A 26,032-nucleotide genomic window follows, 5' to 3' on the forward strand; every position below is an offset into this window, starting at 1 on the left:
TAATTTAGGGAAGTTCACCCTTGTGCCTCCAGACTTAATATAATTAAATCCAAAGTCAGCACATCTCAGTCTTGGAGTGAACTACTGCAATAGATGCATGTTTCAGCCATGTGCTTTTGAGAATTTTTCCATTGTACAGATGGTAGGATATCATGACCGAGGATCACAAGGAAGTTACAGCAGATATGCATGATTTATGGTGTATAGAACTACACATGTTCTAGTAAGGTTGTGATATGATAATTACTAGTGTACACACCTGCAATAATCACACTTGCAATACAACAGCTCATACAATTGTCATGCTTGAGTATTCAATAAGGCATGTGCTGTACTATCATTTTGACAATGGAATCTGAACCTCAACATTAGGAAGGACCAAAGAAAGCTATTACACATTTTGTTTTACTAATGGGTTGTATGTATGAAAAAGCATAACACTGTAAATATTACATACAAGCTATCATTACATAGATAAGTTTATTAAAAGCATCTTGAGATTTCTGTGTTGACGGACCACTAACGTTTTGCTGTGCAGGGTCCAAGGTTACTTCAGAAGTGTAAGCCCTGAGATTCAAACCAAGGTCTGCACCTTTACCATAATGTGCCTTAATCAGTCTAATAATGCCTCAATAATTTTAGGGTTGGGACCATGCCTTGGCTAAAATTTGTTTTGTAATTCAAGGCAAATGAATTTCTCAAGCAGCTATTTAGTTCCTACTCGGTTTCTCATGTTCCTGCTGCTCACTCAAATAAATGTTTCTCCAAACATCAGCAAGCCAGTTCAGCATAACATACAATAGCCATACTTGTATTGAACTATTTTATTTTCCACACTGTTAGTTCCATACTTATCAATGTGTACAGTTTTGATAACGTCTGAAATGATAAAACTGATGCAGTTCATAAATACTCTTGAGGTGTTTTTCAGTTCTAATTGCTTTACTACCTTTGCATAACTTAATTGAAGCCAGGTATGTATTTCATTTACATTTTTCTGTCTACAATGCAAATATAAATCTGTGTCTCAGTTAGCTTAGAGGTCCTTAGTGTTTAATTGGTTGACAAGTATTGCGCCAACCCTGATTTTACCTTTCCTCAACTGTCTTAATGATTTTGTGACTTAGATTGTGAGATCAGTTTCATAAGCATCTGCGGTCACTGTTACAGGGTGGTTCTCTGTTTCACTCAGATCTTTAAACAGCCTCATAGTAATGTACCAGTTTGTATTTTCATAGAGTATGCATCACTGGAATATACAGTCTGAAGCAAACTGGAACTCATTTGTTTAAATTAAAGCACAGCAAACTTCCATACATGTTTTTAAGGCAATTTGTTTTGTTCTTCTAACCATCTGTCCTAAAATACTGAAAACGTGTTAGTTTTAAGGAATACAGCCTCAATATGCATGTATTTTCCTTTTATTAACCATGGTTTGCATAGACAAAATGAATTATGACATCTTAAATGTCATGACTGCCATCTCAAATCCCCAGTTTGCTTGAATGCCTGATTCACAACTTAAAAAAATAATAAACAAGCCCAAACAGGATTTTAAGGGCTGGCTTCACCTTTATGCACATCATTTGTGGTATCTTCAGCTGTATATCTAATTCTAAATTGCTTGTTTGGTTACACTTGAACCAACATTGGTAGCAATTCCTAATCAAAGTGTAGCTTGAAATGTCACCTTCAAACACTGTACACCACTCATGCCTTCACACATAAGTATATATCTGTATTAAATATCCATGCATATACTGCTGAATGATAGATGACATGATACATAGTGTGCTGTTAGCACTAAACTAATTTCTTGTTAACTACACTAGTTAAACTAGATCTAAAAGGCAGACATAGCCTGAGAGAGTACACATTAGTCCCCGGAAGAGAAATAACAGAAGTCATACCTTTTGTAGCAGGCACCATAAGAAAAATGCAGAATTAATACTGTGGATTTTTTAACATATAAAGTATAAAGGAAAATCACATCATGTTAATTGGAGAGACAGTGGCCTGTAAATAAATAGCACAGTCTACAAAAATGTAATAACCTATAGCCATGCAGAAAATGTCTAGGACTTGTACAGCTATAAAAAGCCATCTGGTGCATAAATGCATAAAGTCTGCATTGATGCATTAGTGACTACAAGAACAAGAAGACAATGACTGGTAGATCAAGATCTCTGAACTAAAGTAAGGAAAAGTATAATGTGCAAAGTAAAAGGTCAAAAAATCTAACACGAGATACTAATGTAAAGCAAGAGACCTAAAAGAAAATACCAGGAATCATACCTTGCAGGGACATCGATAAGAATGACAACTTGTGGGATGTTTACCTTTGAAAAATTATATCATATATCTGATAAAATATTGACACTTTAAACAACTCTGGTGCAGTATGCAGTGTGACTTGTAACAACTTTCATTAGACTTACCAATGGAGTGCAGTGTAATCTGTATCAATTTATTCTAGCAAATGCAATAACTGAGCCCAATTTCGAAATGCAGCATCCAGCCCTATGGCATTATCCCAGTCCTACTTAAGGAAATTAAAACATGCAAAATTACTTAAAAGGATTTGTGCAGAGTGAGAAAGTTAATTTTGTGCCATTTTTATATGAAACTGTAAAGCTGCATTTACTAGTTCATTAATTTATTCCCATTCTAATAGAGGTGGACAGAGCTGTCAGCAAGGCGTCCTTGTGTGATTTATGTGGTCAGTGTTGCAGATACAAGGAGGCAGGCCATTGAACATTCTCATATTATTTCACTGAAGAGAAGGAAAGACATTTGAAAATAGTGTTGATTTTTTTTCTTAAACTTCTAATAAATTCCAGGTGAATGTGCAGACAGATATTAATTTGAAAACATCAGTGATGTCAACTTGACATTACTACATACCAAAATCGGAGAAGTGCAATGTAACAGTCTTCAAACAACACACAGATCTTTACAAAAAATGGTGAACAGTACTCCTAGGAGAAGACTGTTAATGCTTGAGTGGTTTCTAGGTTGTCAGGAAGCAGAAAGATCTGCTACCAGACTTATCTTCAGGGATTACTGTCTTGACTGCTATACCTTAAGGATTTCCCTCTGAATGTAGGCAACTGAGGAGGCAGAAAGCATGCTGTTTCCCAATCCATTAGAGATGTCTTTCAGAAAGAAACTCTTGACACTACTTGGATGTGATTCAGACAATTGAGGAACTTTGCATTATAAAGACTGACCTGGGAAATGCTTGACGGCCAACCTCTACTTTCCCCACGAGTAACCTGAACGGTGATCTGCTAAAAAAGGTGTTACACAAAATCTCTGTCAGATAGGATGTTCCAGTTCTTTGCACAAGCTAAGTCTCTTCACTTAAAGCAGAATCCTAGTGTATCAACATTATGAAGTTCAAGGAGGATATAAAACACATTAGCTGCTATACATTACCCTGAAGAATGTCTTGAGTATAGAAGCAACACTGTGGGTTCAGTACCTCATGTGATTTGGTGATTACACACAACATAATACATGCAGTGGTGCATATAACAAGAATTTAATGCATATACGAAATCAGATAATATCTCAACTATTTGACAGACGCTTGAGGCATTTATACAAGTATAAAACAGGTAGAAGTATGGATTGATTTCTGCACAAGAAAAATCAGCTTCCTATTTTGTTTCAAACTTTTCTGCAACACATTCAGTACAGCATTCAGTCACATAAAAATCAAATGATCCTCAAAGCTATAACTGTTAATGAAGCAAACAAGAGAAACTTTTTTATGTATATAGTTTACAGAGATTTGGTAAGTTGGCCATGCTCACGATCTTTGTCAGAACCAGATCCAGCATTAGGTGACCTAGACAGCTGCCTAGGGCTTGCATTGGCTGGGGGGGGGGGGCTGTCTTCCCCAAATATCTCCTGTAAATAAAAATGTAAACCATACAAAACCTGACTTCAATCACCACACAGCACCATCAGGAGACTTAACACAGCAAGCCCCAGAAACCTCAGCAAGCATTAAGACATCTTCTGTAATGCAACTCACATTAAAAAGAAATGTGGGAGATCTAAAACATCTGTGCAATAATGGATTTGGGGCAAATGGAGCCACGAGTGCACAAATACAGAGCAGCAGCCAAGCCCCATACCTGTCAGCACAAGATGTGTGTGTGCACACAGCAGCCAAGCCCGTGAAGAGATGCACACTTGTGTGTCTGTGTGTGCAATGCCCCAGTTAGGGGCACTGTCTTGTTAAGCAACTTTGCTCAGAGTCAAACCCTGATCTTAATTATTGGCAAGCAAGTGCACAATAATGGCCAGGTCTCCTCTAATTTTCTTTCTTTCTTTTTGTTTTTGTTTTTGTTTTTGTAAATGACTGAAGATTAATTTGTCACTGTCAGTCATAGGATTTCATAATTAATTTTTCAGTGTTAGTGGAGCAACAGGTAGTATATTTGCATATTTGCTTTTGGTGCAGAAAGGTATAGGTTCTCTTCTTACACCAGGTAAACTGTTTCCTGACACAGAGCGATTTTTTTTTTAATGGAACATAGGCAATTTATTTTTCAAGTGCCATAGACATTGAATTAGTAGATGAAGCACTGAAATATTGTTTGCCAACAGCAAAGTCTTCATTAGTTAACATTCTGTTTAATGTGGAATTATTTGGATGACATGCTTCTACAAGGGATTGTGCATATTGGCTGATCTTTCTCTCTCTCTCTCTCTCTCTCTCTTTTGTCTTTTGGATTTTCCCATTTAGGGGTTGCCATAGCTATAGGTGGATTATAATGATAGCAGTTTGAGTTGCCTTTTATGATTGAAATGCTTTAAAATGGGTAGTTTTGTCATTATTGGTTCTTACATTTTGTTACACTACTTACTGAAAACATGTTAAAAAAGTAAAAATTTAAAACACACTCTGACAAATGTTGCTGTACTAAATAAGGAATACAATTTAAAACCATCAGGAAGGTGAATTAAAGAACACATGCATTTATGCATGGTCCTAAAATGTATGCAGGGGGCCCATAGTTTGAAACACTTAATCAGTCACTGATTGAATACATTTTATATGAAGGTGGGTTTCAATGCAATTTTAGTGAATATGAATTTCAAGAGCAGAGATGTTTACTGTTGCTCTTGCTAGATCTGTTTTCATTATGAGACTGTATGGCTGTCAGTGTTTGTGCTATAAATTTTGAAATAAAGGTTTTAAATGAAATCCAAATATCAGTAATCACTGTAAAAGTAAAGAAGTAAATAGTATGCATACTGAAAGGACTGAACAGTGTTTATGGTAAATGCTGAGAGATGGCCAAGTAATGAGACATCAGAATTGCTGCAAGGGGGAGGGGGTTGGATCCATTACCCTGTCTAGGGCCCTATTTCACCATAATCTGGCTCTGGTCTTTGTACAGACAAAAGTGATTTACTACTAGAAAGAGTGAGGAGTAGTTTTCTGAGCCGTACTGAATGGCCTGAGAGGAGAACTTTGCAGCACTCAGCTGATACTTTCAATCTTTCAGTTCTAATTAATAGAACAGAAAGATTTAGTTGCGTTTGCCTGAGAGATAAATTAATCCAAGATGGTCTTTGTTGAGCTGCGCGAAGCTAGAAATGTGGAAGGAGTCCAACAAAGCATTCCTAGACTTGGAGAGAGCATGCAAGGTCCCAAGCAATATGATATGGCAGTCCTGTGGTTGTTCGATGTCACAGATACACTGGTAGAATTAATGCAAGCTATGTACAAGGAACATTGTTCAGTCATAGAGAGGGGTTCTCAGTGGGAGTGGGTGTGCATCAGGGTTCAGCTCAGAGTCCACTGCTGTTCATACTGGTGATGGACTTCATCAGCAAACAGGTGGGAGGGGTCAGATCAGCAAAGTTGCTGTATCTAGATAATGTGACATTACAGGCAGACTTTAAGCTAGAACTTCAGCAAAGGGTACAGGAATGGAATGGAAAATTGAAGGCACATGTGATGTAAGAGCCAGTATAAGTAAGACAGCTGTAATGGCAGCAAATGGGAAAATCAGAAGAAGCTGAAAATTGAGATAGAAGGGAAAATAGTGGAACAGGTTAACAGTTTCATGTGCCTGGCAGCAGTGGTTGAGGAGAAGGGAAATCTGAATGAGGAGGTCAAAGCTAGAATCAGAGGGGCTGCAGCCAACTAGCACAAAGTGTTAGGGGTATTGTATTACAGACAAATGCCAAAGAAGCTGAAAAGTAAGGTGCACAAAACAGTGGTGTAACCAGTATTACTGTATGGTACAGAAATCTGGGCAGTAAAGGCAGATCAGTTCAGGAAGCTAGAGATGATGGTGAGGAAGTGCCTGAAATGGGTGGTAGGATGCACATTGTGACAGATGAAGGAATGAGGACATAAGAGCAGAAGGCCATGTCTCACCTATTTGCCTCACTGCAAACATCAGGTCAGTTGTGCTACATCCTGATCTGAGTCTGAAATGCTCATCTCCCATCTTACTTTCTGCTACTTTGTGTACCCATTTATGACTCACCCTCTCCAGAACTTTCATGCAATGTGACAAGAGTTTGATGCCTTTGTACTGCCCACAGTTGTGGCTGTCCTCTTTGTTCTTGTACACTTGCAAGTGTATGCTTAATGTCCAGTCATATGGGATACACCTTTCTCTCTACACTGCTATGAGTACCCTCAGGAACCATTTCTCCCCGTCTCACCCGGCATCTTTAACATATCTGCTGTGACCTCATCTGAGTCTGCTGCTTTCCCCTGACTTAATTTTCCTTAGTGCTGTTCTTACTTCTTCTAGAGTGGGCTCCTCTTCTCCTCTCATTGTAAGCTGTTTCTGGGGCAGTACAGCTTCTGTGGGGTTTTCTTCATTTAGAAGCTGTTGGAAGTACTTCCATCTGCCTTTGATGCCCTGTGGGCTGGTGAGCAGGTTGTTGCTTTCATCCCTTATGAAGGGCATCTGACTATCTTCTTTATATCTTTGCCTTGCAATCTGATATAGTTTATTTGTGCCACCTGCTCAGTCACTTTGCAGAAGCTGGTAGACTCCCTCTGATGCCCTATTCTTTGCTATTGCAACTCCTTTCTTAGCTTCTTTGTTAGTCAACCAGTATTCCTTCCTAGCCTGGTCCATCTTTCCATCTCCCACTTTTTCCTATACTTCTCCTTTCTTTTGATGACTGCCTGGACTTCTGCACTCCACCAACAGCATTCCTTATGTACCTTATTTCCATACCTAGCTTGGCCACAAATCTGTTCTGTAGTCCTCACATATGCTGTTTTGAGGTGCTGCCATTCTTCTTTAACTCCACCTTTTTCCTCCTCATCTTGGGTTGCTAGAACCTTAAATAACTCCTTGAACTGTTGTACTTTCTCTCCAGTCAACTTCCAGATCTCCAGCCTGGTCTCTGTTGAACTTAGAGCCTTCTCTGACCACTGCTTGCAGTTGATTGTGGCAATTTGTGGTTTATGCTGTGGGCTGACTGTTTCACTGAAGATGACTTTGCAATCATGGATTCTACTCCAGTGCCCTTTGTGCCTTTTCCTTATAGGAAAATGTCTACCAGAGTTCTATGTTGTCCACTTTTGTATGTCATCTTGTGACTGCAGACCTTTCTGAACCAGGTGTTGACTACTATCTGAAGCCCATCTCTCACCACAATTTCAGACACCATTTCTAGCCTGTCCTGCTCTTGACTCTGGATCCCAAGCCAAGTGGATTTGCTGCACTGTCCTTCCGTCTTGCTTCTTGGATACATAGAATGTCCAGCCTCCTCCACAACATCATGTCATCCACTTCCAAGCTGCATCCTGTCAGTGAACTTACACTGAGTGTAGCAATTCTTAGTTCAAGTTTGGCAGGTTGATTGGTTTTACGTCTAGCTTTCACTCAACACAGCTATCCCAGGTAACCCAAGATGGGCAGGTGGGCATCTGCCTGATAGTAGCCTATTGACCCAGGGCTACTGGGCTTTATGGTGGGCACACACTTGCCAATAGGAGCCCATAAACAACTCCCACCATTAGCATGGGTGACTGCCGATCTTTCTGAACCAGGTGTTGGCTACTATCAAGCCATTTGCCACACAGAAGTCTAGAATGGCCTCTCCTCATTTATTCCTGTTGTCCCACCATTGCAGACCCAGACAGTCCTCATATCCTATTCTGTCTGTCCCGATATGTGCATCCAAGTCACACATTCTCAACTCCAGTTTGTGCTGCCCTGCTTTACTTAGTAGGTCCTGCAACTGCTGTATGAATGCACTATTTTCCTCACTATCACAACCCTGCTGTGAGGCATAGGCTGAGTTTATGAAAACTTTAGTCTCACTGCCATGAGTCTGTCACTAATTCTGATGGCATACCTCACTGCCTTCTGAAGCCCATCTCTCACCACAATTTCAGGCTCCATTTCTAGCCTGTCCTCCTCTTGACTCCGGATCCCAAGCCAAGTGGCTTTGCTGCACTGCCCTTCCATCTTGCCTCTTGGATACATAGAACGTCCAGCCTCCTCCACAACATCATGTCATCCACTTCCAAGCTGCATCCTGTCAGTGAACCTACACTGAGTGTAGCAATTCTTAGTTCAAGTTTGGCAGGTTGAGTGGTTTTATGTCTAGCTTTCACTCAACACAGCTATCCCAGGTAACCCAGGCTGGGAAAATGAGCATCAGCCTGCTAGTAGCTTATTGACCCAGGGCTACTGGACTTTATGGTGGGCACACACTGGCCAATAGGAGCCCATACACCCCTCCTACCATTAGCATAGGTCCCTGGCAGTCCCTCAACCTACTTATCACTGGTAACTAACCAAGCCTATTTTGACGATATTAGTCAACATGACCAAATCACCTAAAGCCATATTTTACACTGTCAAGTGGCTAGCCCTGCCACGGAATGCAGTCTGTAATCCGCGCTCTCCGATCTTCAGGATACTTTGCACCACAGTAGCTGCCCAAAGCTGTTGGTCTATACATCATGTAAAGTCTATGTTGCTGCCTACAGCTCCATTCTAGGTCGAGTTTGAGAGTGAAACACTCAGCATGTATTTCAGAGGTGGGAGGACCCTGCAGACACACAGGGATAATGTGCAAAATCCAAACAGGCATTGGCTGGAGGTCAAGACTAAACCTTGTAGTTTATGCATTGGAGGCAAAGACCTTAACCATCATGCCAAACTGTCTCAACAATGAAACATCTCTTCATCATGTGGTTCAGTTCACTACTGCTGTTTAATTCTGCTTTAGTTCAGTTGGTGAACATAAGAAACACACACACACACACACACACACACACACACACACACACACACACACACACACACACACACACACACACACACACACACACACACACACAAGATACTGAAACATCCAACAAGTGAAATAAGTTACTAATAAAATAAAAAAAACACTGGTAGTACCAAGGTAAAACCACCTTGACTTTATTTAACATTATAGAACTGAACCAAGTCCCTAGAGGCCTCAGGGTTTTCCAAATTCCAATGGGAATTGAGGCTGACTCAGAAGCATATCACAAAATGTAAGAGCTATTCGATAGAACAGGTTTTGACTTAATGAGAATATTAATTAGGGACAACACCAGTAGGCTTAACAACTTAAAGAATGAATTAGTCACACTTAAACAAAGCATTATGAATGACTTACTGTTTGAAAGCAACGGAAACAGGTTTGAGAGAATTACACTTGATCTTGATAAGTTTGTAAAAACCAGTATGGAAAGAAAACAAAAGAAGATTTTAAGAGATGCAAATGAATACAAATAGAAGAGGGCCTATCCTACACCAAATGCAAGGGAGAGTAACAGAGAAGTGGGTACAAGGAGGGAGACAATTCAAACTGAGGCCAGTGACATTGAAGGGATACAAACTGATACAGAAGAGGGAAGAGTTTTTTTTAGGGAACCCACCCCCACTGAGGTGCTCGGACCGATTAAGAAACTGGAGCCAGCCACAGGACTATTTGGACCAGAGAACTCCTCAAAGACAGGGTTTCCAGTCAGGAAGCAACTGGAGGGGTGGGAGACAGAGGAGGAACAACTTCAACAGCAACAACTGGCACCACAGACAAAACAACTACAACTGATGAAGGTTTTAGATTCTACTTCCATCATTAAGGATGGCTCACTGGATAACAATGATTTATTAACAGACACTTCCTTTGATTTTTCTGTTACTCCCTTGCACCAAAGTTTTGGTACGAACAGCAATGATGGTCCTACCATATTTGGTGACAAATCATTTCACATTTACAACTACTTGGATTTGGAAATTTCCGATAGTCATATGAGTTTGATGAAAAAAGGTTTTTCATTCGTACCGAACTTTAAATATGATATTAGTAAATTACCTATTAATTTGAAGTTATACACTAGGCAGTTAAATTTAAGGTTGTTTTTTTGGGAACAAACATACTATTGATAGAGAGACACAAATATTCACATTTAAAAGAAGTAGTGTGTTCATACCACCTTGCAACCCTTTGATATCAGTATTTGAACGCTTATGTGTTAGTCAGATTAGGAAACTGATTGACAAAAGGTTACCCACTAATAAGAACTTAACATCTGTAGAAGAATTTGCCTAAAGGAACTTTCATCTAATAAGGAACATAGGGTCATGAAACCTGACAAAGGGGGTGGTGAAGTCATCATGGCGAACACCGACTACTCTTGGAACATGCAGAGCATATTACATGACTCCAACACCTATGAATTGGTTTCTAAATTTGAAGTTCAGAGGGCATATACAAAAATTGACTTGCAACTTTATGAATTCCTTTGTGAAGGAGTAATTAATTATGAAGAGTACAACTATATGCTAGTGGAACATCCAGTTATGCTCAGTTTATTCGGAATCCCCAAGATTCACAAAGATATTACTAACCCCCCTTTTATACCAATAGTGGTGGCTAGGGGATCGAAAACAGAACCATTAGCAGCTTTTATAGACATTACTAACAAGACGATTCTTGACAATATACCACACATATTAAAAGATTCATGGCATTGTTTGGACTGCCTCAGGACCCTATCTGACCTAAATTTAGGGCAATTTTGGTTTGTAACCGTTGACATAGTAAACTTGTTCTCAGTGATTCCTCATGACACTGGTCTAGACTGGTTTGCCAGCAGTTTAACTAAATACAGCCACATACATCAGGTGAAGAAAAGTCTACTTGTTGATTTGATGCAGATTGTTCTAGAAAACAATTATATCAGCTTTGAAGGGGAATTTTACAAACAATCCACTGGAGTTGCTATGGGCGCCAAATGTGCGCCCATTTATGCCAACTTAGTATTGGTCGTATGGGAGGAACAATATGTCTTGATATCTGGGTACAGATCCAAAATGATCATTTTTCTAAGATTTTTGGATGACATATTGTTCCTTTGGAAAGGTACCCGAGATGAGTTGGATGATTTTATATGTTACCTTGACAACACTACAACTTTTTTGAAATTTACCAACAAGGCGGATAGAAACATTATTGACTATTTGAATTTACGATTATATACCAAAGATGGGAAGGTAGAATCCAAACTATTTGGGAAGAGGACTTATAGCAACACATTTTTACACTATGAGAGTTGCCATCTTTATTATGTGGAGAAGAACGTGGTAAAAGGCCAGATGATTAGGGTGTCACGCATAGTTAGTGAAGACAATACATTCCTGGAAGAACTGAAGGTATTACTTGACCTATTTGTTGAAAGGGGCTATCCTATGAATTTACTAATTTCAGTTAAACAGGATATTATTGGAAGAAGGGTCACAGATTTCAGGCCCATTTTGTCAGACAGCCAAAGGGACGCAGAGAACAGCAATATTCATAGGTATAAAGTCAAGGATATTCAAACAGGCATGGTTTTGCAACACAACACCAGAGCCATTAAGGTTAAAGACATTATTCAATCAACATGGCAAAATGTACTTCCCACAGACATGCAAGACACATTAGGAAAGCACCCCTTATTTATCAATAGTAGGGGTTTGAATACTAAAGAACATTTGGAAAGAATACCCATGCCTACTAGTCAAAGGCCTGCTGGGATGGCCAAATGTGGCAACTGCAAAGCATGCAAATACATCAACGATGGCCCATATGTTCAAGTGGGCAATTATAAGATGTCCTTGAGGAGTCCTGGACATTGCAATTGTAACACCAAAATGGTTATATATGCGGCAACTTGTCTATCCTGCCCAGCTTTCTATATCGGTATGACCACAATAAGGTTGAGACAAAGGATTATGGAAAACAATAGGGACATTAAAAACAGGAAATCAACTAATTTGTTATACAACCACAGTAAAGACTGCATTAACTACAAAAAAAATTCTATTTTTTGTCATAGACAGATTATACACCAAAGATTTCGGTGGCGACTATAAAACCATTTTAGAAGTCAGGGAATGCTTGTGGCAAATACGACTAGATACAAGCAGTACACCTGGCATTAATGACACCTTATCCCTAGCATGTATACTAAAACACAAGGCAGCATGCATTTAATATTTTGAAACTAGAAACAACAGAGAATTTCTGACTTTTAGGTACATGTGTATATTATATATATATATATATATATATATATATATATATATATATATATATATATATATATATATATATATATATATATATATATTCTATTGTATTTCTACACATACTTTATACATTATATATTTATATATATTTTTTATATATTTTTATATTTGTTAACATTTTTTATATTCATATTGTTTTATATTTCTAAATGTATGTTTAGATTTTAAGTGTTGAAACAATTCACATGTAAAGTAGATACACTATTGTCAACTGTGTACTTGTTGTTTACAAAAAACTTGTATATCAACTATATCAACTATAGCAAAAGGTTAAAATCCAAAGTTTACATAATAGAATCATTGTAATCAATTAGCATTTGATGTTAGTGTTAACTGAAATGCATATTTAAAGGTTGTGATGAGTTGTGACAAACTGACTCTGAAGATGCCCTACACGGGTGAAAGTGCTTAGTCAGTTAAATGTTCAAAGTTAAATAAAGTCTTGGTGGTTTTACCTTGGTACTACCAGTGTTTTTTTAACACATATAAGATACTTTGGATTGCCAGTACAAACCCCATCCACATTACCAAGAGGATTGTGTCAGGCAAATACAGTATACTGGATAAGAAAAACATCCAAATTTGGGTTAGAAGTTAACACCATTTAGGAAGGATTTTAGCCATCACTTACTCCATTTTTGAAACTTTTCTTAACCTGCTGGAATGTACTTCTCTCCAAATCTACATTTTGTAGTCCATCAAGATCGTTTATTCTGTGTCCCCAACAGGGAGTGTATATGTTCCTCACCATGCCAAATTGGGCATCTATACTTTGTGACACCTGTGTTAGGAAAGTCTCAAATGTGGACAACTGCATGGCAGGTAACTAACTTTTTGGTGAATGAGAACTTGTCTCCATTGCAGTACTCCATGGCACCCCATTATTTTAGCCTCAAAACCATGAAATTCTGAGGAACACACACACACACACACACATACACACACATTCTACTTAGATGAGAACACAGTCTCAACCCAAGTTAATATCATTGCAAAAAACAATCTATTTCCGTATATACATTCAGTTTATAGTGTCAACTTGAAGAGACCTCCTTGTACAAGCCAAAGAAAACTGAATTTCATTAAACATTTCACTGTTTTCACTGTTACACATTTGTTTAACTAGCAATGAAAGTGCAATACATTTCAAAATGGTTTTAACTAGCATTACTTTAAGGTCCTTTGTCACTACCTTCTGACACACCTAGTTTTATATAAAAGAGCAATGTTGTGCCACAATGCTGCAATATAAATTGCATGTTAGCAAATTGAAAGAAATCCTCTACTTGCTTGGGAATAATAACCTCTTCATGCTAACCTTCTTATTCTGTCTGACCCAACAGACCACTGATGGTGACTATTAGTTCAGTATAGACTCTACAAAATTATTGTTTGCTTTACAGTCATTTCCATGCCTGTAGAACCACTCTGATCTGATCTCAGCACATCTCCCTGCCCACTGGCTTGAAAGCCAGCTACTTCACAATAGAATTGTTTGCCCCAGCTCTTCTGCCTGTCACCATGGTCAGCACAACCCACTCCAATTCAAAATGTCGCTCCTTTTAAATAGTAGAAAAATATTCTCTTTTCTAGCAGCACACGCTACATTTGCATCATGCACACTGCTGGTGTACATTTGCATCATGCACACTGCTGGTGTACATTTGCATTCTGCACACTGCTGGTGTACATTGGCATATTGCACACTGCTGGTGTACATTTGCATTCTGCACACTGCTGGTGTAGTCCTGATCACATTCTCAACTTGTTGTTTGATTTAGGAAGAATCGTTTAAATACAAAAAGTCTGTGGCAAGCAAAGCTGCAATTCCCATGCAATGTTCGTATATCAACATTACAGAAATCACAGATTTTCTTCTTTTTATGCATTAACTCATTATAGTACATACACTTCATGAAAGAGATGGGACTGCAGGTTTGTGAACCTGTGGCCTACATATTTCTTAGATACAACTTACTGTCAAAAGATCGTGCCAGGCTGCCCTAACTCTGTACAGTCACTGAGCAATTCTGCATTTAGCAGTATATACTAACATTGCTCTACATGGCTTTACTGTGCATCTAACATCCTCACACCCCAAAGTGACATGTTGTACAACATGGTATCCTTAAAGTTCTCTCGTCTATACCTCCATTCAAAGAAGTAATGTTCAACAAAGCATGCAGGCACAACAATTGCTGAATCCATTTTCTACCCTGGAAAAGTACCTGACCCCATCAGCAAACTCTTGACAGGCATATCACCATCATATTCCACAAGGAAGGGCATTAGCCCATTGGTTAAGTAGTCCTTCTCCTGCCTGATTGACCCTGCAGTGCCCAAGATGCTCTTCAGACTTAGGTTACTGCTGGTACAGACATGCAACTTGTCCCACATCATCAGACTGATCAGGTTCATATCCGGAGGTGACTGAGAAAATACAAAACACAGCACTGGCTATTGGTGTAGAACTTTTGAAAATTCCTTATGTGGGTTTCATACCATGACTGCTATGGTGAACAGTAAAGAGGCAGACAGAAAGTTACATGTGAGCATAGTCTTTGATATGTATGCAGACCTTGGTAAAGATCTGTAAAGCTTAGGTTTCTGAATTTTCTAATGATTCTGTTTCCCATCAAAGTATCCATCCTAGTAGATTTTCATATGCCTTCTCCAATGATGCCATAATACTTTGACTCTAGAAGGGAGAAACACTTGATGCTGGAACCTGAAAGGCACTATTTGCTTATGACAACTTGCTGAGGACTTTGCAATGACATGAGAAAGTTTATAAAACTCAATGTAATTCTTGCATACAAAACAATTTGTTCTTACATTCCTCTAAAGTGAAGAAATACTGAGATTGTGACAGAAAATGTTCAACTAAGCAGTTTCTACTCCGGTGCAAAAATGAACATAAGAAGTGTAGAAAGGGAATTATGTCTCTCAGTTGTATTGTTAGAGAGATTCAGAAGATGTGAGGTAATAATAATTAGACTTCATATAAAAATCATGCAGATATTCAGGGCTGGATCCAACACTAGGCAAACTAGACAGCTGCCTAAGGCCCTGTGCTGGCTGTGAAGCCTTTCCATACAACATTAGTTGTTAAAAAAGGAAAGAGAAGTTTTCCCTACAAGATAAAAAAAAAAAACACTAATGCTTTCCTGTTCAACTTGGTGTCTGAACACTGAACAAATACTATTGCTTTAAGATTTCCTTCTTGCCATGCAACTCCTTTTCAATGGCAGATGCTTTCACATGCTTTCCCAAAGAGATTGGACCTGGCACACACACATATGATGTGAAACTTTACAGGAAATAGCACTAGATTTAATCTTGTAGCAGGATGGACAGGTGCTTGTATTAAATGCAAGAACATTTGGTCAGCACCCCAGAATTTCTTAACCTGTTTTTTTTTTTTTTACATTACCAACATTTTGATTTCCTAACAGTCCACTACGGGAGAGGAACTGTGAATATGAAGAAAGGAACTGACTTGTCCTTTCCTGTTTTACCAATGGTGAGCTAGGAACTGACTTGTCCTTTCCTATTTTACCAATAGTTAGCTAGGAATTGACTTGTCCTTTCCTGTTTTACCAATGGTGTGCTAGGAACTGACATGTCCTTTCCTGATTTACCAATGGTGAGCTAGGAACTGACTTGCCTTTTGCTACTTCTGTCTGTTAATCTAGCAAATTTGCAAATTTTAAGATCATCAGTATTAAATTAATATTTAGAAACTGTCCCAAATTTGGGGTTTTTGGCAGAACTTATTTTCTGTTCTTTACTTGATTCTGGAGATAAGAGGTTGTGAGTTTTGTGAGATGCCTCACTATCAACCTATCTCCAAAATAAGAACACTACCTCTGATAATGTGGAATAAATGGGAAAATTGTAGAACTCTTTCTAACAACTTCCACTAGGAAACTCGCAGGAAGGGTAAATATGTCAATTTAAACTTAAATTTCTTGAAATAATATGATTCAGCATTGTATACCATGGACATTAGTAATAGGGCCTGTCAAGGTAGAAAAGCGAGAGTCATGGATTTTAAGACTTAAATGATGAATGTTCTTTATAATGCGATACATAGTTTTATAGTTTCATAGTATAGTACTAGGCTATCTGCCCTGGGGCATTTGTAAGCCTAGCCATAGTGATGTGGCTTTTGCCACCCCATGAAATGGTACAAAAAATGTACAGAATAAATTTAGAATACTGTGCCTCTGTCTAGTAGTGACACAATGAAGGTCCCCTTATATAATAGAATTAGTTTACTGTGCCCTTAGCAGTGACACAGATGTGACCCCTGGGGTAAACTTACGATCTCCCATCCACTCATCAAGATTTCTCTTGAAGAGAGTCAGTGAGGGGCTCTGCCTAATACGAAGTGGGATCTTGTTCCAAAGCAAGGGAAGCCTCTGGGTTATGAATCTATCCCTCCAGCATGTCCTATTCATACTTGTGCCGAGGTTTAAGTCTTTAGCTCTTATGGTCCTGATGGATTTGGATTTTTTGAGGTGGAGCATGTCCATCAGATCCTGATTGGACATGGCCTTGTACATCAGGCAGAGATCACCTCTGAGCAGGCGGTATGCTACTGAATAGAGCTGAAGTTTCTTTAGTCTGGCAGAATAAGACATATGTTGGAGACCCTTGACCCTCTTGGTGAGGTACTTTTGTGGTCTCTCCAGCTGTTGCAAATGCTGGGTGAGGTACATACCAAATGGGGCATTGTACTCAATCATGGGTCTGATGAGGGAGGAGTATAGGGGTACAATGACATCCTTGGATCTGGATGTGAATCCCTTCATGATGAGGTGTGCAAGGTAGAATGTTTTTCTAACCACTTTGGCAACATGGGTGTCAAATGAGAGGTCACTGTCGACTTGGGTCCCTAGGTCTCTGATTACTTTTTCCGTACTCAGTGGGTTGCTGTCTATGTGATAATTTGTGTGTACTTTGTTTTTCCCAAAGGGGATGACTATACATTTTTGGCATTTAGTTTAAGGCCATGACTCCGGCACCAGTTGTCCGTTTCTGTGAGGCCTTTTTGTAGGATGTATGTGTCCGTTGGTGTATCGACTATGGTGCCTAGTTTGCAGTCATCTGCGAACTTTGTCAGCCACAGCCCTCCCATGTTTGCTTTAACATCTGAGAAATAAATGCTGAACAAGAGGGGTACCAGGACAGATCCCTGTGGGACACCACTTGTGACTGGCTTTGAGTCTGACATTGCTCCAGCGATTGCAACTTTATGGGTTCTGTCCTTTAGCCAGTTTGCAACCCATCTAGTGACATAAGGGTTTACGTTTAAGCTGTTGAGCTTATCTATGATGCCTGAATGGGGTATTGTGTCAAAGGCCTTAGCCAAGTCCAGGTAGGCTGTATGGACTGCTTTGCCCTCATCAATGGCTCTAGTGACTGTTTCGAAAAAGTCAACCAGGTTCAAAAGGCAGGATCTGCCCTTTACAAAGCCGAACTGGGTGGGGTCAAGTGTCTGTAGGTCCCCTATGTCTCTGTTTATGAGTTCCATAATGATTCTTTCCATAGCTTTGCAAACCAGGCTGGTTAAGCTTATGGGGCAGTAGTTTCCAGGGTCTGTAGAGGCACCCCCTTTGTGGAGAGGGACCACTGTTGCTGTACGCCAGTGTTCAGGTACATATCCTGAAGTAAGGCTAAGGTTAAATAGCATTTTTATGTGTGGGTTTAGCTCCTCTTGGAGTTCACGTAACATGCAACCCGGGATACCGTCAGGTCCCATTGATGCTGTGTTTTAGCTTTGTTTAGGCGGTTCTCACTTGGACATCTGAGATGACAGGGAGATTACATTCAGCTGGGATAAGTATTTCTTCTTTTGGGGGTGAGGGAGGGGAGAAATTTGCACTGAACCTGTCAGTTAGAATGTTGGCAATATCTGTGGGTTCAGTGTATTTTTTGTTGTTGTGAACCAACTCTGAGCATATCTGAGGGTTTCCCAGGTTTCTAACACAGCTGAAGAAGGCTTTGTGGTTATCTTTAGTGTCCTTAGCGATTTTTCTCTCAAAGTTGGCCTTGGATGTTTTTATGAGAGAACGTAGTTTTCTGCTAATGTTGATCAGAGATGTCTTCCCTTCATGGGATTTTGCTCTGACGTGCAGTAGCTTCCTTCTTTTGTTATACAATTTGTTAATGGCTGAGGTCCACCAGACAGGATGCTTGCCTTTGGTGGAGAGGGACTTGGATTTATTTGGGACTGCATGATCCATGCATTCTTGGAGATGTCCATAGAAAGCATTTGTGAAGGATTTGGCATTGTGGGATGTGGTATCCACTGGCATAGTGGGCTTAAAGGATACCATCTCAGTCTTAAGAAGAGTGAAGTCTGCTTTTGAGAAGTTTTTCACTGTGGTCTTTTGTGCTGGGGGTGGAGGTGGGATATGTATATCCAGGGTGATTAGTTTGTGGTCAGATCTCACTAGTGAGGGGTATACTTCTGGTGTGGAGCATTTTGTCCCCATGTTTGTGATGATCGGGTCTAGTATATTATCTCCCCTAGTGGGAGAGGTGACTAGTTGTTCAAGTGCATTTGAATTTATGAATTCCAGGAACCTTTGGGCTAGGGTATTAGGGCTAGAATAATGTACCCAATCTATGTTTGGGTAGTTGAAGTCTCCCAGTATGATGGTATTTTGTGATACATTCATATCCTCCAATGTCTTCAGGAAGGCTGAGTGGGGTTCTTGAGATTGGGAGGGTGGTCTGTAACATGCTACCAGTTGTATAGCAGTTTTGCCTATGGTTAGTTGCATCTGTATGGTCTCTGATGCTTCATGTGTTGCTACTAACCTGGAGGTGTGGGTGTCCTTGATGAATATGGACACTCCCCTCCTTTGTGGTTCGGCCCGGGTTTTGGGGCCGAAAAGCATGATACGAGGTATAGCCTGGTAGCACTGGGGTGCTCTCAGGAGCCTTGAACCAGGTTTCAATTACTGCACAGATGTCGATGTTCTCCATGCTGAGGAGTGCATCAAGTGCCTGCATCTTGAGATTTAGACTTCTGGCATTGAGCAGCATTACCCTTAGTTTTTTTTCATTTTTGTTTTCTAAGGAGGTGGGTTTGTCTTTTGAGCCTTGCCAAAAAAAGGCACTATGGGGGTGGCAAGAGCCTTAGCCAATATCCGGAAGCCCAGTGATGACAGGTGTAAGCCATCCCTTGCAAAGCAGCATGGCTTGTCCAACATGTCATCCCAGGCAGACAGACATTGGATCCCCTTAGAATGACACCAGTACTTGAGCCAATTATTAAAGCTGATCATCTTGTCTTTGTATTGTGGTATCATTTTTGGTGAGGGCAAGATGCTGCTCAGGGTCAGGGACATACCAGCCTGGGCTACATAATCGGAGAGCTCCTCTATGTCTCTTTTCATGTAGTCCAGGGAGGTACGTCTCAGGTCATTCACACCAGTATGGACAATGACGGAGTCATATTTGTACTTGCTTTGGAGTAACTAGAGTGCGTGTGTTATGTGGCGGATCCTAGCTCCCGGTAGACAGCTCACAGTCACCCTCTCCTTGTTCAGCCTGGTCAGTGGGACAGCAGTGTGTCTGACTATAGAGTCACCTATTACTAGTGTATCAGGCATGGTGTTTGGCCTTAAGGGCTGTGATTGGTTGACACACTGATTTATTGAAGTATGTGTTGCATGTGTTTTGTTTTGAGGTGGTGGATTTTTGGATGTCTGCTCTGTTGTTTTGGTAAGTTTTTTATTAGAGCCTCCAAGTATGTCTTTGTGTTTTATGTGTTTGGTTTGCAGTTGTGGTAGGTCTATGTGGGACTGGGATTGTTGTGTGTGTGGTTACCATCTCCTCCTGTCTGGTCATGCCAGCCCTGAGTTGAGAGAGTTCAGCCTCCAGTTTGGCTATATAGTTGCATCTCTCACATGTATTTGTGTTTGTTGGGAGGAGGAGAGGGTTGTCTGTGTACATGAGACAATTGTAGCATTGTCTCAAGATACCCAGATTGACCAGCTGAACTGGAGAGGACACCAGTAATCTACCACTCGACATGCTAGAACAGTATAAGGGAGTGCTGTACCTTTAAGGGAAGTGGATATTCACAGGGGTGGTAAGTAGATGTAGTGCTTTGCTTAGCACGAGAGTGCTTACTTAGTAGAGAAGTATTGAAAACAAGTGCTAGGCTTATAATATAGTGAGTAGTCTGATTATACTAAGAGTAGAGCTTCCTTAAGGGAAAATTTGAAGAGCAGACCTGGCAGAGCCAGAAGAAGTTTAACCTTGTTTAACCGGCGCTGCGCTATGCGCAGAACCCCGCAAAGCCGTGCAAATGCGGATTTTAAACAGTGAACTACAAAAGAGCTAGAAATGGTAAACAAACAATTACTATAGCTTCTTGTGCTGAGGTCACTTCCTACAGGGACAGGTAGGCTGCTCAAGGCTTCCCACTCCCACTGGTGAGCAAAGAAACTTCCTTCTATCCAAGTAAGGTAATGGACAACACAGGAACTACACCACAGCCCAGAATACAGCAATGCCTGTAAACTGGTCTAAACTAGTCAAGGAGAGGCGGGAAAACAAGGATTATTTTTTTGTTTTTTTTTTTTGATAGAAACACACAGAAAATGCAGAAACAGTGATAAATCAGTTACACAGGCTAGCACACTTTAGCGGGCAGCCTCAACAGTTAAATTAAACAAACAAACAAACAAACTTTCGATCAAATTCGACTAAAATGTAACTTTAAGTGCAGATTTTAAAATAATGCAGCAAACAGTTAAAAAACAGTTCAAGCGAGTTCAGGGTAAGCTACAGAAGCTATTCCAAGTGAAAAAAAGCAAAGATACTTAAATCCAGAAAGTAGTCGCTTTTCTGAGTTCCCTGTAGCTAGGACCACTCTGCAGGACCACGAGGAGCTTGTCTGAGCAGTATAGCCAGAACAAAATGCCCAGAGGCAGATTTTAAACAGTGAACTACAAAAGAGCTAGAAATGGTCCAAAACAACGAATTACTACAGCTTCTTGTGCTGAGGTCACTTCTTACAGGGACAGGTAGGCTGCTCAAGGCTCCCCACTCCCACTGGTGAGCAAAGAAACTTCCTTCTATCCAAGTAAGGTAACGGACAACACAGGACCTACACCACAGCCCAGAATACAGCAATGCCTGTAAAATGGTCTAAACTAGTCGAGGAGAGGCGGGAAAACAAGGATTTTTTTTTGTTTTTTTGATAGAAACACACAGAAGATGCAGAAACAGTGATAAATCAGTTACAGAGGCTAGCACACTTTAGTGGGCAGCCTCAACAGTTAAATTAAACAAACAAACAAACAAACTTTCGATAAAATTCGACTAAAATGTAACTTTAAGTGCAGATTTTAAAATAATGCAGCAAACAGTTAAAAAAATAGTTCAAGCTAGTCCAGGGTAAGCTGCAGAAGCTATTCCAAGTGAAAAAAAAGCAAAGATACTTAAATCCAGAAAGTAGTCGCTTTTCTGAGTTCCCTGTAGCTAGGACCACTCTGCAGGACCACGAGGAGCTTGTCTGAGCAGTATAGCCAGAAAAAAAACGCCCATAGGCGGATTTTAAACAGTAAACTACAAAAGAGCTAGAAATGGTCCAAAACAACCAATTACTACAGCTTCTTGTGCTGAGATCACTTCCTACAGGGACAGGTAGGCTGCTCAAGGCTCCCCACTCCCACTGGTGAGCAAAGAAACTTCCTTCTATCCAAGTAAGGTAATGGACAACACAGGAACTACACCACAGCCCAGAATACAGCAATGCCTGTAAACTGGTCTAAACTAGTCGAGGAGGCGGAAAACAAGGATTATTTTTTGTTTTTGTTTTTGATAGAAACACACAGAAAATGCAGAAACAGTGATAAATCAGTTACACAGGCTAGCACACTTTAGTGGGCAGCCTCAACAGTTAAATTAAACAAACAAACAAACAAACTTTCGATCAAATTCGACTAAAATGTAACTTTAAGTGCATATTTTAAAATAATGCAGCAAACAGTTAAAAACAGTTCAAGCTAATTCAGGGTAAGCTACAGAAGCTATTCCAAGTGAAAAAAAGCAAATGTACTTAAATCCAGAAAGTAGTCGCTTTTCTGAGTTCCCTGAAGCTAGGACCACTCTGCAGGACCACAAGGAGCTTGTCTGAGCTTGAGATATATGGTGAGACCTAAATGAAAAGAAACAAATTAACTAAATAAATAGATTGGAATTTTCCTTCCAGGAATTGGTTGTACAGTCTTACAATAATAGTGGAATTTAAATGCCACATAACTGATTTGCATACCCAAAATGCAATGCTTTACAATTACCTACTATGCCCAATTTGAATTTATTTAAAAAATCAAGATGTGCAAACCAATTTTCATACAGTGATGATCTATAGTATTCTTACACTTGTATAATAAAAAATATATGTTTTATTGCCACGTTCTTAAACAAAAATTATAGTATGAAAGACCTTTGCAGAAACATCTGTAATATAGCAGCTGGGTCAGACTATTTATGGAAGAAATACTGAAAACATTTCTGAATTCTATTTTTTCAAGTAAAAAATCTTATTTGGAAGTATCATTTTACAATTATTTTTTTCTTTTATATCCCTCATGATGAAATTGCAATTGATTTTACAAAAAAAGATTGCAGTATGCTTTTTGACTTTCACAGTTTACACAGTATTACTCTAACTGCAACCTCATTATAATGTCATGGTAGGTCCTGAGCAAAGACTTACACACCACTGCAAAGCATTTTGGATAATTAAACTACCTTACCTTTTAGAGGAGCTGTATCTTATTTATAAACTGGCTTCACTACTATATAATCATGATTTAAATTTCAAATTGAGGTGATCCATCTGCATGATCTAGTTAAGAGCTTGTCTTTCTATGAAGGAAAAAAAACTGCTTCTAGTAATTTTAACAATGGTATTGCAGTAGATTATACATTAATTCAGGAAGTGAGGCATTGTAGGTTCAGTCTTTCATGATGTTACGGCAAGAATTTTCAGGTGTCATCCTCACCAAAAAATGGAAAACATACTTTGTGCTTCAAAATCTATATAATGTAATATTTTATGGTAAGGATGTTATACACAACTCAAAATGTTTTTACTTAACACTTGCTTAAGAATGTGATCAATTCAGTAAGTTAAAAAAAAAGGTTGCTGAAACAATAGCAAAACAAAAGAGTGCAGGATTCCTGCTCTGAAATCAAAGTACAGTTGCATTACAAACTTGTGTAAATAACCAAAGAACAAGAATATTTTTTGAGGAAAAACATCAGTCGGATTAATACTTTCCATCTCAATAATTACAGATGGTGTGTTTCCATTAGGTAATGGTACATGTCTTAGTTTAATTGACAATCTTCTGATGGTAAGCACCCTGTTTGGGTAAAGTTCCTATGCCTTGTTCTCAACAGGGAATAGGCATGAACTGAAGAAAGTGAATTACCTTACATGACAGCAGAGGTGGCTTAACTCATTCGAGCTTATAGCACTTTTTATAGATCTTTTTTGGGTCTGACTTTTTCAATTAACTTATAGATAATAATACAGAGTATTACAAAGTGCAAGGAGTTATTAACCAAATGGCACTAAGAATGTTAATCTAGTATATTGTACTGCAGAGAAATTAATCACTATTTTTCAATAAGTACTCATATTTATGTTCATAGTTTTATAACTGGCAGCCCATGATGTCATATGCCATGGTGGAAATCAGGAAAATTGTCAATGTCCATTTGCTAGTTGTTTGTCAGTGTTTATAAAACTTAACATTTCCATAAGTACTTGTTGTTGTCTTTTCCCTGTTAGGGGTCGCCAAAGCGGAAGTCCGGTCTGCTAATGATTGGCAGTAGATTTTCACAAATGCCGAGGTGCCAGCTCGACGTTCAACCTTCAGCGAAGACACGCACATTTACGCATGTCTTTCAAACGCCCACCATACCACGAGGAGGACTTGCAGACTCCACACAGAAGGCACTCCCCACAGTACTTAATACTTTAAAAAACAAGTTTCTTACAAACTGTTGCATGACAGCAGGCGAAGCCTTGGATGTTGTTGAAGAAATTTATGTTCGGTATTTGCGCTGTTAAGTTGCACATATTCAGTGTTGTTTATAATGCTAATTGTATAATTAAGCATATGAATGCATATGTAAATATCTCAATAAACATGCCTTCATAGAGGAATTTCTTGTTGTGTGATGAAAGTTTATATCTGGTTAACAAAAATATACCAATATATATCTAGACTGTATGGTTTCCAAGATATGACAATTTGTTTAGAGTTTAGCAAAAATATAATATTGGGCTTGTGTGCATTATAATGTATAACAGTATTTATGGAAAGACTATGGATGAACTAACTATTATCAATGTTCATAATTATTCTTACTGATAACATTGCCATTTGTACAGCTTTAATAGCTTTTACTGTTCACAAACATTTTCATTTATCTTGTTATTTTTTAATTTTTTTTTCAGAAAATGCTCTAGAATGCAAGATATGTGTAGGTTGCTAGAGGTGTGACATTCCACACCACATAGATTTTAATAAGCTAAACGGTTAAGTCCTTAAGATCTGCATATATCCCACTGGACTTCACCACAGGAGTTTACTGTATTACACAGTGAAGACTAGTTTTGCTGGGTCTTTTCTGCCATTTTTACTGAATGGTCTGTGTAACCATGTTATTCTTTGAAATAAAGATATATCGAAGTTACGGCACTTTGACTACGTGATATAGACCCATATATTTATATATATATATATATATATATATATATATATATGTATATATATATGTGTGTGTGTGTGTGTGTGTATATATATATATATATATATATATATATATTTATGAAACTGGAAATTCATAACAGCGAGATGATATGATTGAATTTCTGAAACTTCTAAAATTAAGCCCTCCTGCACCCCCCCCCCATGTGGGGGACTGCGCCACCCACAACCCTGATAATTATATATACCAACTCAGAGATCACACTACTGAGGAAAACAGTACATTTCCCAATCCTCTCTGTACCTCAATCTCCATTCAAAAGCTTTGGGTTTTCAGAAAATCAATCATATCATCTTGCAGATATGAATTTCAAGTTTCAGAAAACTGACAGGGATCCACACACACACACTTATTTTTTATATGTACATTCAAGCTGGCATATATAATTAGCATGTGGTGTGAGGGATGCAACATGTCCATACATATATATATATATATATATATATATATATATATATACATATATATATATATATATATATATATATATAAAAACACAGACAGATGCACAAACAAAACATAGGAGATGATGAGTGTGTCTTTACCTTTATTTCTGTACACAGATAAAATTACTTAATTTTGCTGACATTAAGCAT

The sequence above is a fragment of the Protopterus annectens genome, chromosome 8.part0 (assembly GCF_019279795.1).
Source record: "Protopterus annectens isolate FY-2018-M chromosome 8.part0, PAN1.0, whole genome shotgun sequence".
Taxonomy (NCBI): Eukaryota; Metazoa; Chordata; order Ceratodontiformes; family Protopteridae; genus Protopterus; species Protopterus annectens.